Source organism: Triturus cristatus, chromosome 12, assembly GCF_964204655.1.
Source record: "Triturus cristatus chromosome 12, aTriCri1.1, whole genome shotgun sequence".
NCBI lineage: Eukaryota > Metazoa > Chordata > Amphibia > Caudata > Salamandridae > Triturus > Triturus cristatus.
The window spans coordinates 214,459,118-214,481,157 of NC_140595.1; positions in this window are offsets into that span (position 1 = coordinate 214,459,118).

A 22,040-nucleotide genomic window follows, 5' to 3' on the forward strand; every position below is an offset into this window, starting at 1 on the left:
TACAGGATAATCACGGGCTCAGTCCCGGAGCCGAGCTCTCAGGCGACCATCACCATCGGCGTCCAAGCCACGCCCCCGGAAGCCGAGGTTTAAACTAATAGAAACCTAGAGTGCCATTTTGGATTTGATGGTGATGCTGGCTTAGAGGCATGTTGGATTTAGGACCAACACATGCACTAGGCATTGTGAAATTAGCCAAGATGGAGACTAGCGGTTTTCTGCATTTTGGGCCTTGCTTGGAGTATGTCACGTCCACTGTTCTACAAGTGCGTTATAGCTTATGGCACTTGTAATACAGCAAACAGGCTATTTCTACGTTTTGATGGAGCATTCCATCCACTAAACTCCAAATAAGGCCCTTAGTTTTAGACAATTTAGAGGCATTGTAGATTTAATTTAGTTTGATCCAGTAGTGCATTTATCTAGAACGCATGTGAAAACAAATCATTAGGTGATCGACAGCCAGATTCTCAGTTTGAACTTAGGGGCATATTTACAAGCCCCTAACGCCACAGGAACGTCACTTTTTTCGACTTCCTTGTGGTGATACGGGCTTCGCCTAATTTACAAGGCAGTGTTACGCCAATTAATGTGGCTTAAAGCTGCCTTGTAAATAAGGCACCCTTTCACGCTATACTTAGCGTGAAAGAGGTGGGCAATGGGTGTTGCGGTAGGTGTTCTGCCGCAATATCCATTGATTTTGACACTGCCCCATATTTACAAGGATGGCGTAAATATGGGGCAGCGCCAAAAATAGGACCAGGGAAAACCTGATCTTAACATGTTGCCACCAGGAGAAATGCTTCATTTCTCCTCGTGTTTGCTGTTTCTATGTGTGCTGCATTGTGCAGCACACATAAAAACAGCAAAACGCCATGCATGATTATTTATGTGCAGGAAGGTTTCCCTTCCTGCACATAAACAATCATTTTAAAAATGATGAGTTGTAACTTCTATGTGTGCTGCACAAAGCAGCACACATAGAAGTTACAAATCGCCATTTAAGATTGTTGATGTGCAGAAAGACACACTTTCCTGCACATAAAACAATCATTCCCACAATGGAGACACCCTTGCACTATGGTACAAGGGTCCCTGCGTTGGTGCTAGGCAGCTGTAATTAGCGCTAGCACAGGGGGAAATGCAGGGCTGCACCGCATTGTTGTAAATACAGTGCAGTCCTGCATTTCAAAAGTGGCGGAGCGCGGCGTTAAGCCAAGAAGACTAAGTCGCGGTCCATTAGTTTTCTTGTAAATATGCCCCTAATTGTACAATTTATCAACTTGCAAACGTATATCGAGGACAATGCAGTGCCTAGACCTTAAAACGGGTAACCACTTCCGTCCCTTGCCAGACATAGGGTTTTCCTCTTCTTTGTTAGTTCTGAATGTAATGAGCGAAGTACCCTGGTTGGAATGGCCCTATAGATTTTTCCCTGCAAACAGCTCAAGGAAGTGTGGGAGAAGCTTTTGTGCATGATGCAGAGGCACTTGGATTTAACTCACTTTTTCACCACAAGCTAATGCAGCTCTTGTTGGCTTTCCTAAACATTTTCTCTTCTCCTCCGTCTCACTTATAGGCACTTGCCAGCAATTTGGGTTGTCTACAGTCTTTGAGTTGTGTTCTATAGTTACCAAGATACACAATGTTACAGTGGCCTAGACACAAATTCACAATAGACCCACCAATAGTTTTGTGCAATTTGTTAATCTCATGGTCTGCGGTGTATCTTTTTGGAAAACAATACCTGATAAAAGATATTGTTCATTGAATATCTGGCGTAATAGCATGTGCTACCATGCGTGCAAAAACTAAGCGTGGCTTAACAACGCAGTCAATACCACGACTGTGTCAGTACCACGAGTTCCATACAATGCAAGTCAATACAATGACTTGCTTTAGGAAAGCTCTGGACTTTGGAATAGTTTAAATTACTATTACAACTTGAGTCGGTGTATCAGTAGGGAAGGTGTTGGACTTAAAATCCAACACCAGTTCAACATCACACTCCTTAAAGCAAGTCGTAATGACATGCATTGTAACGGAACTCATTGTAACGGAACTCATTGTAACATCACAGTCGTGGCACTGACTGCATTGTAAAGGCACTACGATGTAATGCCTGCATTGTAATAGATGTTTCCCATCTGGCGTATTGGCTCAAAGTGAGGAAATTACTAAGTGAAATAGCCATATTCTGAACATCGAGATCCATCAAATTATTTTCGTTGAAAAATGGATTAATATGAAGAGAAAAATGTGTCTGGATTCAGTGAAAGAAGACAGCAATATAGTTTTAAGCTTAACTATGTTTATTGGGCGAAATGCACAAGTTCCCATTCACAACCCTAAAGGACTGGTGGTACAGGTCACAACGCAAACACTGATCAAAAGTACCATGAACATGTCACCAAAGGCAAATCTCTTTAAGAATCCCAGTGGCAGTAGGGGAGAGGGAGATAATACATCAAAGTAAGCTAGTGCTAGAAACAGTTACCTTCTACACCGAGCCAGAGATGCCTGCCTTGAGCCTGCTATGGTCATGAGGCACATACGTCCCCACATCATAGAACCATCCATAAAACCCCAGACACAGAGCAGGACAGTTAACCCTGGTGCCTCCTCAGCAGGCCCAATCAAGTTCTACAGCACAGGGCCGCCTGTCCCTCCAATGCTGGTGCCTCCTCAGCAGGCCAAATTAAGGTCTGCAGCACCGGGCCGCCTATCACTCCAATGCTGGTGCCTCCTCAGCAGGCCCAATTAAGGTATGCAGCACAGGGCTGCCTGTCACTCCAATGCTGGTGCCTCCTCAGCAGGCCCAATTAAGGTCTGCAGCACCGGGCCGCCAGTCACTCCAATGCTGGTGCCGCCTCTCAGCAGGCTCAATTAAGGTCTGCCGCACAGGGCCGCCTGCCCCTCCAATGCTGGTGCCTTCTCAGCAGGCCCAATTAAGGGATGCAGCACAGGGCTGCCTGTCTCTCCAATGCTGGTGCCTCCTCAGCAGGCCCAATTAAGGTCTGCAGCACAGGGCCGCCTGTCCCTCCAATGCTGGTGCCGCCTCTCAGCAGGCTCAATTAAGGTCTGCGGCACAGGGCCGCCTGCCCCTCCAATGCTGGTGTCTTCTCAGCAGGCCCAATTAAGGTATGCAGCACAGGGCTGCCTGTCCCTCCAATGCTGGTGCCTCCTCAGCAGGCCCAATTAAGGTCTGGGGCACAGGGCCTCCTGTCCCTCCAATGCTGGTGCCTCCCCAGCAGGTCCAATTAAGTTCTGCAGCACCGGGCCGCCTGTCACTCCAATTCTGGTGCGTCTCTCAGCAGGCCCAATTAAGGTCTGCGGCACAGGGCCGCCTGTCCCTCCAATGCTTGTGCCGCCTCTCAGCAGGCCCAATTAAGGTCTGCGGCACAGTACCACCTGTCACTCCAATGCTGGTGCCTCCCCAGCAGGCCCAATTAAGGTCTGCGGCACAGGGCCGCCTGTCCCTCCAATGCTTGTGCCGCCTCTCAGCAGGCCCAATTAAGGTCTGCGGCACAGTACCACCTGTCACTCCAATGCTGGTGCCTCCCCAGCAGGCCCAATTAAGGTCTGCGGCACAGGGCCGCCTGTCCCTCCAATGCTGGTGCCTCCCCAGCAGGCCCAATTAAGGTCTGCAGCACAAGGCCACCTGTCCCACCTTTAAAGCCAGAAAAAAATGTGGTGCATAATAATTACCACTTAAGACAACCTTGCTTTAATAGCACAAGTACCCAATGTGGTAATGCAATGACTGATTTGTGGTATTATCACAGGTTTCCCAAAGATCTCTAAACGAGAGTCGCCATGTACCTCTTTACTTTAAGTAGGCCTTTTCTTTATAAAAGTTTTCATTCTACTTTCAACATTGCTTTTAAATTTAAAATGGTATTTGTCTATTTAGACACAAAGATCCATATAAACAACTTGAATACAGAAAACAATCATTGAAATGAGCATTCAAAATGCAGTACAGTCCAAAACATAACTACCCTTTCATTAATATACATAGTGCCTCATTTACATCAAAATGGCGCAGTGCCACAAGCCATTTAGCTGTGCCATGCTGCGCCATTTTCAAAGCACACAGATGCAATATATTGGGCGCCAGTGCAGGCACCCTTGCGTCATTTTGCAAGGGTAGCTGCGCTTCAGGTACGATTGTTTTTGTGCAGGAAGAAACAACTTCCTGCACAAAAACAATAATTAATGGAATTTTCCACTTTCTATACGTGCTTCTGCAGCACGCATAGAAAGAGGAAAAAAGAGAAGAAATAAAAGAAATTTTCCTCGTTGCACCTCCTTACGCTTCCCCTGGGGTGGCCTAGGATTCTGACTCATTCCCAAGTTTCCGAAATGTTATAAATCTGGGAATGCGTCAAATTTCATGGATGTTGCATGGGAACACCCACAGCAACACCCATGGAATGCCCCTTTTATGCAGAGTTATGCGTGAAGGGGAAAAGTATTTACAAGGCCATGACAAGTTACGTAGGGTGATTTATGTGGCCTTCTAAATATGGGCAAGTCCATTGTGCCGCCGGTGCATCAAAAAAAGTAACACACTGGCCGCGCTATGGGGTTGTAAATGAGCCCAGCAGTCTTAAAAAAGAATGCAACTCCTATGGACACCTTATTGGACTGTAGGGTAATAGAAAATTATATCCAAGTACTACAGATCCAAACCCTTATTAATGAATGGCTTGCGCCACCGTTGTGCCACTTTAGTGTGATGCGACGGCGTAATCAATGCGTCACACTCCCAAGACTTGTTCATAGTAATAGTTTTGATTATAACAATTCAGCGGGTGTCAACTATCTGAATTTATGAGACCAGATCACGAGCTCACTAGATCGGATGATTCCATTAAAGAAAGTCAAAGCTAACAAGAAATTATCTGCCCCTTGGTACAATGAGGAATTGAAAATATTGAAAACCGCTTGTAAACAAGCAGAAAGGAGATGGAGGAGAAAATACAAAGAGGGAGAAAAGATAGCTTTGAAAAAGTTATTATATAGCTACAAAGAAATGATAGGTGAGGCTAAAGCGAAATATCTGGAGGAGACTATCTTATCATCTTCTAATAAGTCTAAAACTCTCTTTAGCTTAGTAAGAGATATGTCTAATCCAGAATGTGCAACGACTAAGATCCCAGCATCACAAGCTCTTTGTGATAACCTGGCAGTATCTTTTGGGGAGAAAATTACCAAAATCTTAACTTAGTTAAATTCTCCTAGGGTCACAGAACTGAATAGAGAAGTGGATACACACCCATCACCAAGCGACGGATCTCTGGACGTAACCTCCATTAGAGACGATACGCCACCCCTAGATTGTTTTTATATCTCCTCAAAAGAAGAGTTTAATGTGATCGCTGATAGTATTTCCTCAGGCTCTCCTCTGGACCCGATCCCACATAAGATGTGGAAGGTATTTGGGAATGAGCTCTTCCCATATCTCTACCAAAGCTGTTGTCAATCGCTAATTAATGGCACAGTACCTAATTGCTGGAAAAAAGCAGTGGTATCTCCCCTATTAAAGAAAGCAACACTGGACCCTCACTGCCCGTCTAATTACAGACCAATCTCCCTGTTGCCTTATTCGATTAAGATCTTAGAGAGAGTAGTGAGCAAATCCCTAACGAAACATTTGGAGGAAAATAACTTCTTGGACGAGGTACAATTTGTTTTTCGGACAGGACATGACACCGAAACCGCGTTGGTGACAGTTCTGGACGAGCTGAGAATGCGGGCTGATAATGGCCAAATGGCCATTTTGGTGCTATTGGACATGTCAGCCGCATTCGATACTGTCAACCATCAGATCCTGATTAGGAGACTTGAGGAGACTGGCATTGTGGGCAAGACACTGAACTGGATGCAGTCCTATCTTTCTAATAGACAGCAGGCAGTGTCCCTGGGGCCATTTTTCTCTAAGGATAACCTCGTAAAACACGGGGTTCCAGAGGGCTCAGCGATTAGTCCAATTGTGTTTAACCTATACCTGTGCCCTCTCATTTCTCTTATAAAATCTTTCGGCATTGATGTCATAAGCTATGCAGACGATACTCAGCTTGTCTTCTCCTTTGAGGTTAATAATGCAATCCCTTTTGAGAAATTCCATAACTGTATGCGAAAGACAGCTGACTGGCTTAGAGACAACTCATTGCAATTTAACGGTGATAAGACGGAGGTACTCTGCTGTTAAGCTAGTAGAGTCCCTGGCTCCCTACCAGCAGATTTTTGGCCAACCCCTGCTAATAACCCTCCATTGCCTGTTAAGAGAGCACGCAATTTGGGAGTGCTACTTGATAGTGATTTGCAACTTGACTCCTATGTGAATAAAACGGTGAGCAATTGTCTATCCCTGCTTCGAGCCCTCCGAAAATTGCTCCCCGTTTTACCTGCCTCAGCTAGAGCCCTAGTGGTTAGGAGTATTATCATAAGCAGACTGGATTACTGCAATGCTGTACTCCTAGGAGCCCCAGCCTATCTGCTCAAAAAATTACAAAGAATACAGAATATGGCAGCCAAGCTTGCGCTAATTAGACAACGTAGTGCTTCTGCTTCACTTGCTTTAAAAGATCTTCCCTGGCTGCCTGTGGTGAAGAGAATACAATTTAAGTCGCTGTGTATCGTCTATAGGGCGATACATAAAAATGGACCCAAACCTCTACAGAAGAAATTTCAATGGTATTCTCCAGTCAGAAGCTTCCGCTCCTCCTCAGCCAATTTGGGCGGCAGATCCTTTAGCTTTGCCGCATCCCGTCTCCGGAACTCTCTACCAATTGAGCTGAGACAAATGAACACTTTGGCAAACTTTAGGAAGGAGCTGAAAACTAGACTCTTCCCTAGAGATTAACTCCTAGCTGCTTTTTAATCTCGCTACACACAGTGTCTTTCTCTGGTAATCCCAGCGCCAGGATACCCGTTGGGTGGCAGCCGCGCTATAAAAGTTCTACCTTACCTTACATTACATTACACTGTGCCCTATTTACAAAGTGACGCATCTAGCAGGTGTCAGTCTGTAAAGACCTGTGCTACATCATACCTGCATCAGGTTCCCCCATTAAAAAGCCTCATAGAAGTGGCTCAGTGAAATGTGTGAGATTTTACTACACTGCTTCTATGCCTCGACTGCGTCAACATCCTTACGAATGCTTCAAGCAGGCGTAAGGATTGTCACAGGCCTTTTCACATGGGACTCGCCCATGGGTCATGACGCATTGCTGGAGTTGCGTCAGTTTTCCGACACACGCCAGCAATGCGTCATTTTTGCATTACTAGATACGTCAGTATTCCTTAAGTATCTGTAAATCCTTACGCCATGGAGCGCTGTGTTGTAAATCCGGCGCATCCATGGTTTCGTAAGGATGGCGCTATGAAAAGTGATGCATCGCTGTTTTTGCCCAGCGAAGGATGTGACACTCTTCATAGACGAGGCCACCAAATGTCAGTTCGGTCTGGCAACGGCTTCAATCATGTCTTTCTTGTAGACAACGATGAAGGTTACAATAATAAAACGTGTCCTGGCATCGGGCTTTCTAGTTACAGTAGGGCATTAGGTTAGCCAAGTTAAATTCACACCAATGTAATAATAGACCCATGCGAATAACACAAGCAGTCCAGGACTGGGAGATATTAGTAATGTCGGAGCGTGACCTTAGCTTTAAGAAGTCCAAGTGGAGAACTTTTATTACACAGGGCATTTCTATCCATGATGAAAGAAAATTCAGTTGCCTTCTCCCATAAATACCTTTTATGTACTATTATCTCTATCCCCTACTTTCAATCATGCGATTAAAATCCAGTTCGTACTTGGAAAACAAATTAACCTTGCTCCGGACATTCATCATTTTTATTGACTCCGATTTCCATTTGGATAACTACTAGCACCTTGTGACTCGATCTTAATCTGCAATGTCACAGGCGGTTTGTGGGGTAAACATGTCCAGCTCCATGGGTATGTGCTTTCATAGCTTTGTTTGAGCCAAGTTGAATAGCAGAGGACAAATGACGTAGACAAGCTGTTGATGTGAAAGAAACCTGTACAACCCGCAAAGTTTCAGCCATCACGTTCGCATTACCCCTGTAGCTTCCTGCTCGAAGCATCGGGGCAGGCCAGTTTGAATTGTGCAAGGAAAAATATTCAAAGGCAAAGACGAACAAATCCTTTCTGTACAAGTGAACCGAGAATGTAATTGCTGGGTAAATGGACCAGGAATGGCCGCTATATGGAGGGATTTTCTATCCAGCAACAAAAACGGCGTTCACTTTCGAACTTGGGGGCATATTTACAACGAGGCGATAAAAAATTATCGCCGCCTTAGCGGCCGTTTTCGGCCGCAAAGCGGCGATAATTTTATCGCTATATTAGCAAGGTCACGCTAACGCGTGAAACCTTGCTTTAGCGTGGGGATGTCTAACGCCCAGCTTTGCATCTCGAATGAGATGCAAAGTGGGCGTTCCTGACCTGACATGACAGGAGAAATGTCGCTAAGCGACATTTCTCCTATTATCAAGCCCCACACTATGAAGTATAGCGTCAGGAAAAGTAGCGATAACACCTGCTATCGCTACTTTCCTTACACCTGCTTCAGGACTGACTTAGCCATGATATCCTATGGAAGGAGGATATCATGGCTAAGTTTGTGAGTCCCTATCAACAAGCTAACGTGAGATTATCGCTGGGTTTCCAGCGATAATCTCACGTTAGCCAGTTAGCGTGAGGATTTTTATCGCTATTGAGATAAGCGTTGCTAATAGCATGCTATCTGAGCGATAAAAATCCACGCTAGCCGGCAATAATTATCCTAGCGCTAAGTGCGCTTTGCGATAATTATCGCCGGTTGTTGTTGATATGCCCCAAACATCTAGAAATCAGTGATCCAGTTAGAGCCCCATTTTGGGGCATATCTACAATGACGGCGATAAATAAACGCAAAGCGCGCTTAGCCGTCTATCTCTGGAATTTCTCAACCTGGTGACGCGTTATTAACAACGCGTTACTCCAGGGCGATAAAAATTCCAGAGATAGCGAGGAAATCGCCGTTGTTCCCTGCAAAATGGCGATAACCTTGCTGATACGACCCACAGGGTCGTATCAGCATAATCCACCCCAATGTTAGGGATAGGTAAGTCTGCTTTTTAGCAGACGTTAGTTTTTGGAGAAAACAGCGGTTTTCTCCAAAAGCTAACGTGTGCTAAAATGCTGGGGCAGCATTGTAAATATCGCGATGCGAACATCAGCGATATTTACAAGGTTGTCCTGTCCAGTGACGCCCACTTTGCATCTCATTAGAGGCATTAGCGCATGTTAGCACCCTCTTGTCAATAGGGCAATAGTTTTATCTACTTTTTTTGGCTTTAAAAGCCAAAAAAGCGAAGATAAAGCCCTTGTAAATATGCCCCTTAGAGAAGAGAAGATCTCCTGGACTCCTCTACCGTCCTCTGCCTTATTCAGATTGCAGGAGAAGGCGTATTTCACGACGGTATCCCCACCGCTGTCTCCACTATTGACAAATGGTATGGACCGACTCACTTATGTGTGGCCCCCTCTGATGCCATTTCCACTGACATCCTTTCAGTCCAGACACTGTTTGTGGTTGACCAGGACAAAGGCGTGATTTTTGTGATAGAACAGAAGCCTGATGCACCAAGCACGTTCTCCGGGTCAAAGATTTGACCTTCTGTCTTCGTCTCTAAATTGTAAGTCTAAATCTTCCAATGGGGCGAAGTCCATGGCTGTGGCCGTCTCGGGTCACGTGAAATCAGCTATGTCATTCTTGATCCCCTGTTGAAACCTTTGGTTTTATTTCCAAAAGCTCAGATTGGGACAATCGTGGATATACTGACCACTCTAGTTGATTAGGGGGTTGGATAGATTTGCCATCTTGCTCCAGTCCAAAGGTTTGGAGGCTGTAAGTAGCCAAGGCTCAACTAGGCCTTATGCTTTCACAGTGAAGTTCAGCTGAACCAGTTTTTAACATGCTGAAAAGATCCTAGTGAGACAAACCTGGTTTTCTTGCTCACCTTGAGTGCAACCTCACCAGTTAAGCCTCAATACCTTGTCCCAGTCCTCTGGGGATGCAACAAATGACTAAGTCCCACTTTTCTCTATTTGCTAGGAAAGGTCTTTCTGGTTAGTCCTGCAGCCCTTAGTTCCTCGAGGCTGGCTTTTAGGCACCAGCGGTCTCTCCAGCTGGCATCCTGCAGGGTACAGTCCTCTGTTGTCAGTCGAGATTGTGGTATATGAAGGCTACTCAGTCCATCAAACAAATGCGGGTGATATGTCCCAAACTCAATTTATCAGTACACAAAGAATGCATGTCTCTTCTTTGAATCTTCCTGGCGGTGCCTCCAATGACCGTTCACGTGGCACTCGCTGCTGGATTTACATATTTCACTCTGCATGTCAGAATGTTTTATTTGAAATGGATGAGGAAGATATTTAAGAACTCTAATAATAATGGTTTCATTATAGTTCTCTAGCGAACAAACCATAATTTCTATGTCAAAAGTAGCCCCTTATTAAGTTAATTTCTAAAGAACATGCCTTAGGTTTCACAACTTTGAATTCATCAAAATGGCTTCGGGCGTGGCACACTTTTGTCATCAATACAGAATGTTAGTGCCCTAGTATTTCACTATGTGAAGCTGTAGTTGATCTCGAGGGAGTTAACTCACAGATTGCTGCTAGTGTGAAAAGTACATGTTTGATTCTTCATGTCTGAATGTTTTACTGACATGGATGGAAAGATATTTTAGAACTCATACAAAATGCATCTTCATTTTAGCTTTCCAGAGCACTAGCCATAATTTCTATTACAGAACAAACCCCATTGTGTTCTTAATTTCTAAAGGAAATGCTTTAAGATGGCTTCAGGCGTACCACTGTTTTGTCATGAAGTTTGAATGGTAGCGCTCTAGTAGTTAAATAGAACACTGTTGGAGGCTGCCAGAGAACACTGGAGAATCAACTGACAGTCTGTGGCTACTTTAGAAGTACATGGCTGAGGTAAAACAGTTTTTTCTCTCACATGGTTGATCAATGCAAACAGAGTATTGTAGGAGAGTAGGGTCTGCTTTCTATGTTCACCCCCACTTTTTGCTTTTGCTTTACTGGTTTTCGACTTAGATGTGGCTGTGGGCCTGCTAATCAGACCCACAGCCCTGCTGTTCTCTCTCTAAATTAATACTATGTACTTTAGGTGCATAACCCATTTGGATAGGGTCACCTTATTGGCCCCTGTACAGTGTACCTTAGGTACCCAGGGCATAGGTGTACCCTAGGCCTACCAGGGGCTGCAGCATGTATTATGCCACCCCTGGCCTGGCCTTCCATTATGACACAACTGGCTGATCACTCAGCTGGGGCAAGGTCGTGTAATCACCCCTTGCTTAGGTGTAGTATTCCTATACCTACCTTATATATAGACACATGTGTACCTATCAGCCACTGCTATGGCAGGCCTTAACAATCCTGGAGGCAGAGTGCTTGGTAACATGTGAGATGGTGCTCTAGCATGAGCTGAGCCTGTCTGCAGCTTTCGGAACCATGTCCTTATAGCTGTTCTATGATATAGCCTACCATATACTCTTAAAGTGCCTTATAATCTTAAACGGTTATGGTAACTATGGTTTGGCTTTATCAAAACATGTCGTGTAAGGTGTCTAACACTTTGGAATAATACCCCCATCCCATTTCTGGGAATGAGGATATTATCCCTCCCTTCTAGAGGGAGAAGACATGTTGAAACCTACTTACCCGGTTAAAGTTAACCAGAGCCCCAGCGTCACAAAATGGATGCTGCTGCCACAACACAAGTCTGACCCCCTGCTGCTGGGAGTGATCCCGGCACGGGAGGCTTGGACAATAGGTTTCCTGCCTTGGGAGGTGCGAGCACCACCCCAGACAGGCCTTAGTGTATTGGGGCAGGGAGGGGTGAATGAAACGAGATGCTGCCTGGGGCACACAAGGTGTCCCATGCATAGTCCAGTTCAAACCGGTGTTGGGGCACACCAGCCCCAGTCCTGGCGCGAAACTGGACAAAGGGAAGGGGGTGTAACCACCCCCCTCCCAGGTCCCACCCATAAGGCGTGACCTAGCAGGCAACCCAGCCCCCCAGATTAGTATAAGAGTGGTAGCTGGGCCCCAGGAGATTAGATTATCCTGAACCTGCATCTTGAACAGAAACTCTGGACCTTCGACATTCAACGAAAGAAGAAGACTGAAGAATCTCCCTTGTAGCCAAGGAGTGGCTACCCTGTGCAAACAGGCACCATCAAGAGACTTACCCTTTGCTTTGCTGAAGTTCTACGAGGGACCAACTGCAGAGGCCGACCAGAGCCTTGACTTCCAGACTTCTCCGACCCTGATCCACATTCACAGCCGAGCTGAGATCCGTGGAGACGACGAGATACGTGGGACCGGCTACCTGGGGAAAGTGGCGAGTATCTTCCAGCGCAGCTTCTGAGGCACCCTCGAAGTTGTGCACCGGGGATTGAGAAGCCCCAACCCCAAGCACCATCTGCACCGAAGATCAGCCCCTCACACTCCACGAGTCCTGCATGGGGCCCTTCTGCATTTTCCTGCTTGCCGCGTCTGTCCGGTTGCTTGCCCGTTGGCTAGCGGCCTCTGTGATGACACACCTTTAAATCTTCACTGCTGGTTTGGCTCCTCCAGACTAGCTCCCGCTTCTTTGCAAAAGAGAAGCACCCCAGACCTTCCTGGTCTGCACCAGAAGCAAGTCCTCCATTCTTCGTGGGTTCCGCTTGCCAAGGCTTGGTGAGTCCTAGTTCGACTTCGACGCCGCCGACAGCAAGAGCCTTTGTGGGACAGCTCGCCTCCTGGTCCTGGTCGTCCTCGACGTCTCCTGGTACCCGTGGCTGCTGCGACAAGTTTCACCTCTTCGCCTGCAATCTTCATGACATCGCCTGGTTCCTTCCTGGTTCCACGTGGTCACTGGCTAGTGACCTTGACTCTGTCCCTTCTGCTTGCAGGTACCCTTCCTTCTTGATCCCGGCCTTGGGATCCACCGGACACTCTGCACTGACTGCCTGTCAGCAACTTTCCTTCAGGCATCCATAGAAGTCCACGACGAAACCAAGTTCACACCTATGCACCCACAGCCTGTGGGCTAGGTAACTGGGGTACTTCGGTGCTCACAAGGGTAGTGACTATCCTAGGGTCTAGTTTCCGAGTCTCGACTTTCTAGCTACTCCAGAAGTGTCCTAAAACTGCTTATTTCAGAACTGTACTATTTCTATCGATTATACGCATTACGCGTGAGTGTTTCCACTCTGCACCTGAATCCCGTGGGCCTCCCACTTCCTAACTGTTGGTAGTGTAGTGTAGCCCCAGCGATTCCCTAGGCCTAGGCCTATCCTATTTCCGTAACAGTGGTCCTTATACCACTTCTTTAGTATATGGTTTGCGTGGCCCCTAGGGCCTAACTGTATTACTTACCTGTGTGACTTAATGTATGCTTAATTAAGACTGTGTTGTACTTACCTCAAATCTCATAAAGAGTGCTGAGGGTTTGACTAGAATAAATACACTTTATTTTATATATATATCTGTTGTGGTGTCCTTTCATTTGGTATTCAAGGGATTATATATGGTATCACAGCTGGCTTCACATGCCATTCAGAGTTTAGCCTAAGACTGCTCTTGTCCATGCTACCACTAGGATAGCTGGTCTATAAGGTTGACTTTACAACCAATCACCATAAGGGTTGTTTGGACTGATATAAGGTGTACACTAGAACTAGTGACATCATACATCAGGCCAACTTCTCACATTGATGAGCAGCGGTTGGGATCTGAGCTTGCTGTTATAATACCATTGTAATCTTGAGATACTAAATTGAAAGATCACACAGATATTGTTTAGGTACATATAACATAGATTATAATACTTAAGTCCTACTGGACTTAGTGGTTGTAGGTTGAAGGGAGTAACACACCCTGACTACAACTACAAGGGAGGTTTAGTAGAAACAACTAGTGTAGGTAGGTGCACGCACCACACCCTCACTAGATCATGTCTCTGGGAGGAGATCAAGTAGATTCTCTCTCAGGAGGGGTAGGTCTGAGAAAGATCCTCTCTAGATATGATACCCTAACTTTTCAGGAGATGAGACAATTGTGTACCTCCAGAAAGTTAAAACAGGGTTCAAACCCTACCCTCCTTCAGCTAGTGCAGATCCTAGAGGAATATGATGCTCTTAGGGCCTCACAGGCTGGTACCCTAAGTACAGGGGAGGGTCTACCCGCTACAGATGAGTCAGATGGGACTTCAGATGAAGATGTAGATAGCCAGGGCCAAGTAGGAAGACTTAGCCAGGCTAACCTAAGCTTACATGGGAGTTTGCATGGGGTCCCCCCCTACAGACCCCCAAGTGGGCTTAACCAGAGAAACAGGAGAGACAGATCCCCTTCAAGGGAATCCATCCACTCCCATGTCTCTAGCATCTCTAATGCCTCTTCTCACAGGGGAATGACTTCCCCCCAGAGAAAAGAGCATGAAGCCAGAATGAGGGAAGCTAATCTGAGGATTGAGAGGGAAGAACTTGCCCTTGCCAAGGAGAAGCTTGCTCTGGCCAGAGAGCAAAAGTTAAGTGGGTTAGAACCCCCTGGTGGCAGCAATATCCCTAAGGATAGAGACAGGCACTATGATAATAGAAACCTGAGCAAGATTGTCCCTCCCTACAAGTGTGGGGATGACATCCACAAATGGATAACTGCTTTGGAGAGGGCTTGCAAAGTACAGCAGGTACCCCAAAGTCAGTGGGCAGCTATCTTGTGGCTCTCCTTCTCTGAGAAAGGTAGAGACAAGCTCCTCACAGTTAGTGATGAGGATGCAGACAATTACACTGTCCTGAAGAGTGCTCTAATTGATGGGTTTGGCCTAACCACTGAACAATACAGGTTGTTGTTCAGGGATACCCAGAAGACACAGACTCAGGACTGGACTGACTTTGTAGATTGTGCCACTAAGGCTCTGGAAGGCTGGCTAGTGGGAAGTAAGGTTAAGGACTATACAGGATTGTATAATTTGATCATGAGAGAACAAATCCTTAACAAATGTCAAAACCAGCTACTGCATCAACACCTGATTGATTTTGATCTGACTTCTCCCCAAGAATTGGGAAAGAAGGCAGATAGATGGGTCAGGACTAGAGTTATGCAGAAAAACCAGAACCAGGGCGGTGATCAGAAAAAGGCAGACCAGAAGGGTAATGATCAGAAACAAAAAGACCAGAAGTCTTCACCAGGCCCCCAAAAGGCTCAGGGGGAGGATGTTCCCAAAAAGGATAAGAAGAAAGATGGCCAAAAGAAACCATGGTGCAACTATTGTAAGTCCAACTCACATTGGTTTAGTGAGTGCTCCAAAAAGGATAAGCCCCCAGCCACCATTGCCCCTAAGGCAACTGTACCCCCTAGTTCAGCTGTAAGTGGTGGTTCCCAGCAAAAGGGTGTAGTAGGGTTAACCCTGGGAACTGAGGAGGATTCTGGCCTAGTCAGGATACCTACCCAGGCTGTTCTGATCTGTGATGGGGACATAGCTTTGTCCTCTACTGTAGGCCCCAGTAACCTGGGCAAGTACAGACAGACTCCTTTTATTAACCAAAGAATGGCTCAGGCCTACAGGGACACTGGGGCTAGTGTCACAATGGTGACACCTGCCTTTGTGGACCCTGGACAGATCATACTAGGTGAGAATTACCTAGTGACCAACGCTAGCAATGCCACTACCTCCCATAGTGTGGCTATTGTTAACTTCTCCTGGGGAGGGGTAACTGGCCTCAAGAAAGTTGTTGTTAGTTCAGACCTTCCTGTAGAGTGTTTACTGGGCAATGATCTTGAAACTTCAGTTTGGTCTGAAGTGGAGTATAGGACCCATGCAGAAATGCTGGGGATAGATGCACATGTCCTTGCTGTGACCAGGTCACAGGCCAAAAAGTGCACCACTGAACAAGTGCTGGATCCTGGGACAATGGACCAGTCACAAGCCAAGAGAAAGAGCAGTAGGGTAAAGGCTGTGCCTTCCCCCTGCCTCAGGTAGTGGATCAGCCCTCACAGGAGGATGATTCTGAGAGCCCTGAAGGAACTGTCCTAGAAGAACTTGAACTTGATCAGGTTGAGTTTCTTGGGACAGGGGGCCCTTCAAGGGCAGAACTGAGGCAGGCACAATTAGACTGCCCCTCTCTTGAACCCCTCAGACAGCAGGCTGCTGCTGAGGCTGCAGGGAATGCTCAAGGTACCCATAGAGTGTATTGGGATGAAGGGCTGCTGTATTCAGAGGCTAGAGACCCCAAGCCTGGTGCATCCAGGAGGTTGGTCATACCACTGAAGTTCAGAGGCTTCCTTCTTACCTTGGCTCATGATATTCCCCTTGCAGGACACTTAGGCCAGAACAAGACTTGGGACAGGCTTGTCCCTCACTTTCACTGGCCTCATATGTCAGAAGATACCAAGGAGTTTTGTCGCTCCTGTGTCACCTGCCAAGCCAGTGGCAAATCAGGTGGCACCACAAAGGCCCCCCTCATACCACTACCTGTGGTGGGGGTTCCCTTTGAAAGAGTGGGCATAGATATTGTAGGACCAATGGACCCACAAACAGCATCTGGGCACAGATTTATACTGGTGATAGTGGACCATGCCACCAGGTATCCAGAAGCTATTCCCCTGAGGACCATAACAGCTCCTGTTGTGGCAAGGGCCCTGCTTGGAGTATTCTCCAGAGTGGGCTTTCCAAAGGAGGTCATTTCTGACAGAGGTGCCAACTTCATGTCAGGATACTTGACTGCAATGTGGAAGGAGTGTGGTGTGAACTACAAGTTCACCACACCCTATCACCCACAGTGCAATGGGCTTGTTGAGAGATTCAACAAGACCCTAAAGGGAATGATAAAAGGGTTACCAGACAAGCTTAGGCGAAGATGGGACATCCTTTTACCCTGCCTTCTGTTTGCTTACAGAGAGGTCCCACAAAAGGGGGTTGGCTACAGCCCTTTTGAGCTTTTGTTTGGGCATCCTGTAAGAGGACCCCTGTGTTTGGTAAGGGAAGGATGGGAGAGACCTCTCAGACAACCCAAACTTGACATAGTGGATTATGTACTTGGTCTCTGCTCCAGGATGGCAGAGTATATGAAGAAGGCTTCTAAAAACCTTGAGGCAAGCCAAGAACTCCAAAAAGCTTGGCATGACCAAAAGGCTGTGCTCACTGTTTACCAGCCAGGGCAAAAAGTGTGAGTGTTGGAGCCAGTGGCCCCAGCAGCACTCCAAGACAAATGGTCTGGACCCCACACTATTGTTGAGAAAAAGGGAGAAGTCACCTACTTGGTGGACCTTGGGACTCCCAGAAGCCCCCACAGGGTGCTTCATGTCAACAGATTGAAGGCATATGTTGACGGGGCAGACATGGGCTTACTCATGGCTACAGATGAGGGGCAGGAGGAAGAGAGTGATCCTCTCCCAGACCTGTTGACTCAGAACCCTGATGATGGCTCAGTTGATGGTGTGGTCTTTTCTGACAGCCTCACTGTCCATCAGCAACAGGACTGCAGACAGGTTCTGCAATCCTACAGACATATGTTCTCTCTGACCCCAAGTCAGACAAACTGGTGCACCCATGAGGTGGACACTGGTGACAGTCTGCCTGTGAAAAGTAAAATCTACAGGCAACCTGACCATGTCAGGGACTGCATAAAAGTTGAGGTACAAAAGATGTTGGAGCTGGGAGTCATTGAACCTTCAGAGAGCCCCTGGGCTAGTCCTGTAGTTCTTGTGCCAAAACCTCACACCCAAGATGGTAAGAGAGAGATGAGGTTTTGCGTGGACTACAGAGGTCTCAATGCTGTCACTAGGACAGATGCCCACCCAATACCTAGGGCAGATGAGCTCATTGACAGACTGGCAGCTGCTAAGTTTTTGAGCACATTTGACCTGACAGCAGGCTACTGGCAAATCAGACTAGCTGAGGATGCAAAGGCCAACACTGCTTTCTCAACCCCAGGAGGACATTATCAATTTGTGGTAATGCCCTTTGGTTTGAAGAATGCACCTGCCACTTTCCAAAGGTTGGTGAATCAAGTCCTTACTGGGTTGGATGATTACTGTGCAGCTTATCTTGATGACATTGCTGTCTTTAGCTCCACCTGGGAGGATCACCTGGTCCACCTGAGGAATGTTTTAGAGGCCCTGCAAAAGGCAGGCCTCACTATCAAGGCCACTAAGTGCCAGATAGGGCAGAGCAAGGTTGTATACCTGGGCCACCTAGTTGGTGGGGGTCAGGTTCAACCACTGGAGAGCAAGATCCAGACCATAAAGGACTGGACTCCTCCAACTACCCAGACTCAGGTCAGAGCTTTCTTGGGCCTGACTGGGTACTACAGAAAGTTTGTTAAGAACTATGGGTCCATTGTGACACCACTTAATGACTTGACCTCCAAGAAAATGCCAAAGAAAGTTCAGTGGACAGTAAGCTGTCAAAAAGCATTTGATGACCTGAAGCAGGCCATGTGCAGTGCACCTATTCTGAAAAGTCCAGACTACTCCAAAGAGTTCATTCTCCAGACAGATGCTTCTGAGTTGGGTGCGGGAGCTGTTCTTTCACAACTTAATATAGATGGTCAAGACCAGCCCATTGCTTTTATAAGTAGAAGGCTGACCCCTAGAGAGAAACGTTGGTCAGCTATTGAGAGGGAGGCCTTTGCTGTGGTTTGGGCCCTGAAGAAGCTGAGGCCATACTTGTTTGGCACTCACTTCAAGATTCAGACAGACCATAAGCCCCTCTTGTGGCTAAATCAGATGAAGGGTGAAAATCCCAAACTTCTTAGGTGGTCCATTTCCCTACAGGGGATGGACTTCACAGTGGAACATAGACCGGGGACTGACCATGCCAATGCAGATGGACTCTCCAGATATTTCCACTTTGAACATGAAGACTCAACTGGTCAAGGTTAGTTTAACATCCCTAAGTTTGGGGGGGTGGTTGTGTAGGAGAGTAGGGTCTGCTTTCTATGTTCACCCCCACTTTTTGCTTTTGCTTTACTGGTTTTCGACTTAGATGTGGCTGTAGGCCTGCTAATCAGACCCACAGCCCTGCTGTTCTCTCTCTAAATTAATACTATGTACTTTAGGTGCATAACCCATTTGGATAGGGTCACCTTATTGGCCCCTGTACAGTGTACCTTAGGTACCCAGGGCATAGGTGTACCCTAGGCCTACCAGGGGCTGCAGCATGTATTATGCCACCCCTGGCCTGGCCTTCCATTATGACACAACTGGCTGATCACTCAGCTGGGGCAAGGTTGTGTAATCACCCCTTGCTTAGGTGTAGTATTCCCATACCTACCTTATATATAGACACATGTGTACCTATCAGCCACTCCTATGGCAGGCCTTAACAATCCTGGAGGCAGAGTGCTTGGTAACATGTGAGATGGTGCTCTAGCATGAGCTGAGCCTATCTGCAGCTTTCGGAACCATGTCCTTATAGCTGTTCTATGATATAGCCTACCATATACTCTTAAAGTGCCTTATAATCTTAAACGGTTATGGTAACTATGGTTTGGCTTTATCAAAACATGTCGTGTAAGGTGTCTAACACTTTGGAATAATACCCCCATCCCATTTCTGGGGATGAGGATATTATCCCTCCCTTCTAGAGGGAGAAGACATGTTCAAACCTACTTACACGGTTAAAGTTAACCAGAGCCCCAGCGTCACAAAATGGATGCTGCTGCCACGACACAAGTCTGACCTCCTGTTGCTGGGAGTGATCCCGGCACGGGAGGCTTGGGCAATAGGTTTCCTGCCTTGGGAGGTGCGAGCACCACCCCAGACAGGCCTTAGTGTATTGGGGCAGGGAGGGGTGAATGAAACGAGACACTGCCTGGGGCACACAAGGTGTCCCATGCATAGTCCAGTTCAAACCGGTGCTGGGGCACACCAGCCCCAGTCCTGGTGCGAAACTGGACAAATGGAAGGGGGTGTAACCACCCCCCTCCCAGGTCCCACCCATAAGGCGTGACCTAGCAGGCAACCCAGCCCCCCAGATTAGTATAAGAGTGGTAGCTGGGCCCCAGGAGATTAGATTATACTGAACCTGCATCTTGAACAGAAACTCTGGACCTTCGACATTCAACGAAAGAAGAAGACTGAAGAATCTCCCTTTTAGCCAAGGAGTGGCTACCCTGTGCAAACAGGCACCATCTAGAGACTTACCCTTTGCTTTGCTGAAGTTCTACGAGGGACCGACTGCAGAGCCCAACCAGAGCCTTGACTTCCAGACTTCTCCGACCCTGATCCACATCCACAGCCGAGCTGAGATCCGTGGAGGCGACGAGAGACGTGGGACCGGCTACCTGGGAAAAGTGGCGAGTATCTTCCAGCGCAGCTTCTGAGGCACCCTCGAAGTTGTGCACCGGGGATTGAGAAGCCCCAACCCCAAGCACCTTCTGCACCGAAGATCAGCCCCTCACACTCCACGAGTCCTGCGTGGGGCCCTTCTGCATTTTCCTGCTTGCCGCGTCTGTCCGGTTGCTTGCCCGTTGGCTAGCGGCCTCTGTGACGACACACCTTTAAATCTTCACTGCTGGTTTGGCTCCTCCAGACTGGCTCCCGCTTCTTTGCAAAAGAGAAGCACCCCAGACCTTCCTGGTCTGCACCAGAAGCAAGTCCTCCATTCTTTGTGGGTTCCGCTTGCCAAGGCTTGGTGAGTCCTAGTTCGACTTCGACGGCGCCGACAGCAAGAGCCTTCATGGGACAGCTCGCCTCCTGGTCCTGGTCATCCTCGACGTCTCCTGGTACCCGTGGCTGCTGCGACAAGCTTCACCTCTTCGCCTGCAATCTTCACGACATCGCCTGGTTCTTTCCTGGTTCCACGTGGTCACTGGCTAGTGACCTTGACTCTGTCCTTTCTGCTTGCAGGTACCCTTCCTTCTTGATCCCGGCCTTGGGATCCACCGGACACTCTGCACTGACTGCCTGTCAGCAACTTTCCTTCAGGCATCCATAGAAGTCCACGGCGAAACCCGACGCAAGTTCACACCTATGCACCCGCAGCCTGTGGGCTAGGTAACTGGGGTACTTCGGTGCTCACAAGGGTAGTGACTATCCTAGGGTCTAGTTTCCGAGTCTCGACTTTCTAGCTACTCCAGAAGTGTCCTAAAACTGCTTATTTCAGAACTGTACTATTTCTATCGATTATACGCATTACGCGTGAGTGTTTCCACTCTGCACCTGAATCCCGTGGGCCTCCCACTTCCTAACTGTTGGTAGTGTAGTGTAGCCCCAGCGATTCCCTAGGCCTAGGCCTATCCTATTTCCGTAACAGTGGTCCTTATACCACTTCTTTAGTATATGGTTTGTGTGCCCCTAGGGCCTAACTGTCTTACTTACCTGTGTTACTTAATGTATGCTTAATTAAGACTGTGTTGTACTTACCTCGAATCTCATAAAGAGTGCTGAGGGTTTGACTAGAATAAATACACTTTATTTTATATATATATCTGTTGTGGTGTTCTTTCATTTGGTATTCAAGGGATTATATATGGTATCACAGCTGGCTTCACATGCCATTCAGAGTTTAGCCTAAGACTGCTCTTGTCCATGCTACCACTAGGATAGCTGGTCTATAAGGTTGACTTTACAACCAATCACCATAAGGGTTGTTTGGACTGATATAAGGTGTACACTAGAGCTAGTGACATCATACATCAGGCCAACTTCTCACAAGTATCAGCATTTTTGAAAGGGTAAAGGGGCATATTATCAAGCAGGGCGTTAAAATTATCGCCGCTTTAGCGGCAGAAAACTGCCACTAAAGCAGCGATAATGGGCTTGATAATATGCCGCAGAGAATTCCCATAGAAGCCCATGTTGACACCAGAACATGGGCTTCTATGGGAATTCTCTACGGCATATTATCAAGCCCATTATCGCCGTGATGGAGCGGGTAAAATGTTTTCTTTTTATATACCCAATCCATTTATATATGTTTATATTAAAACGACTAATG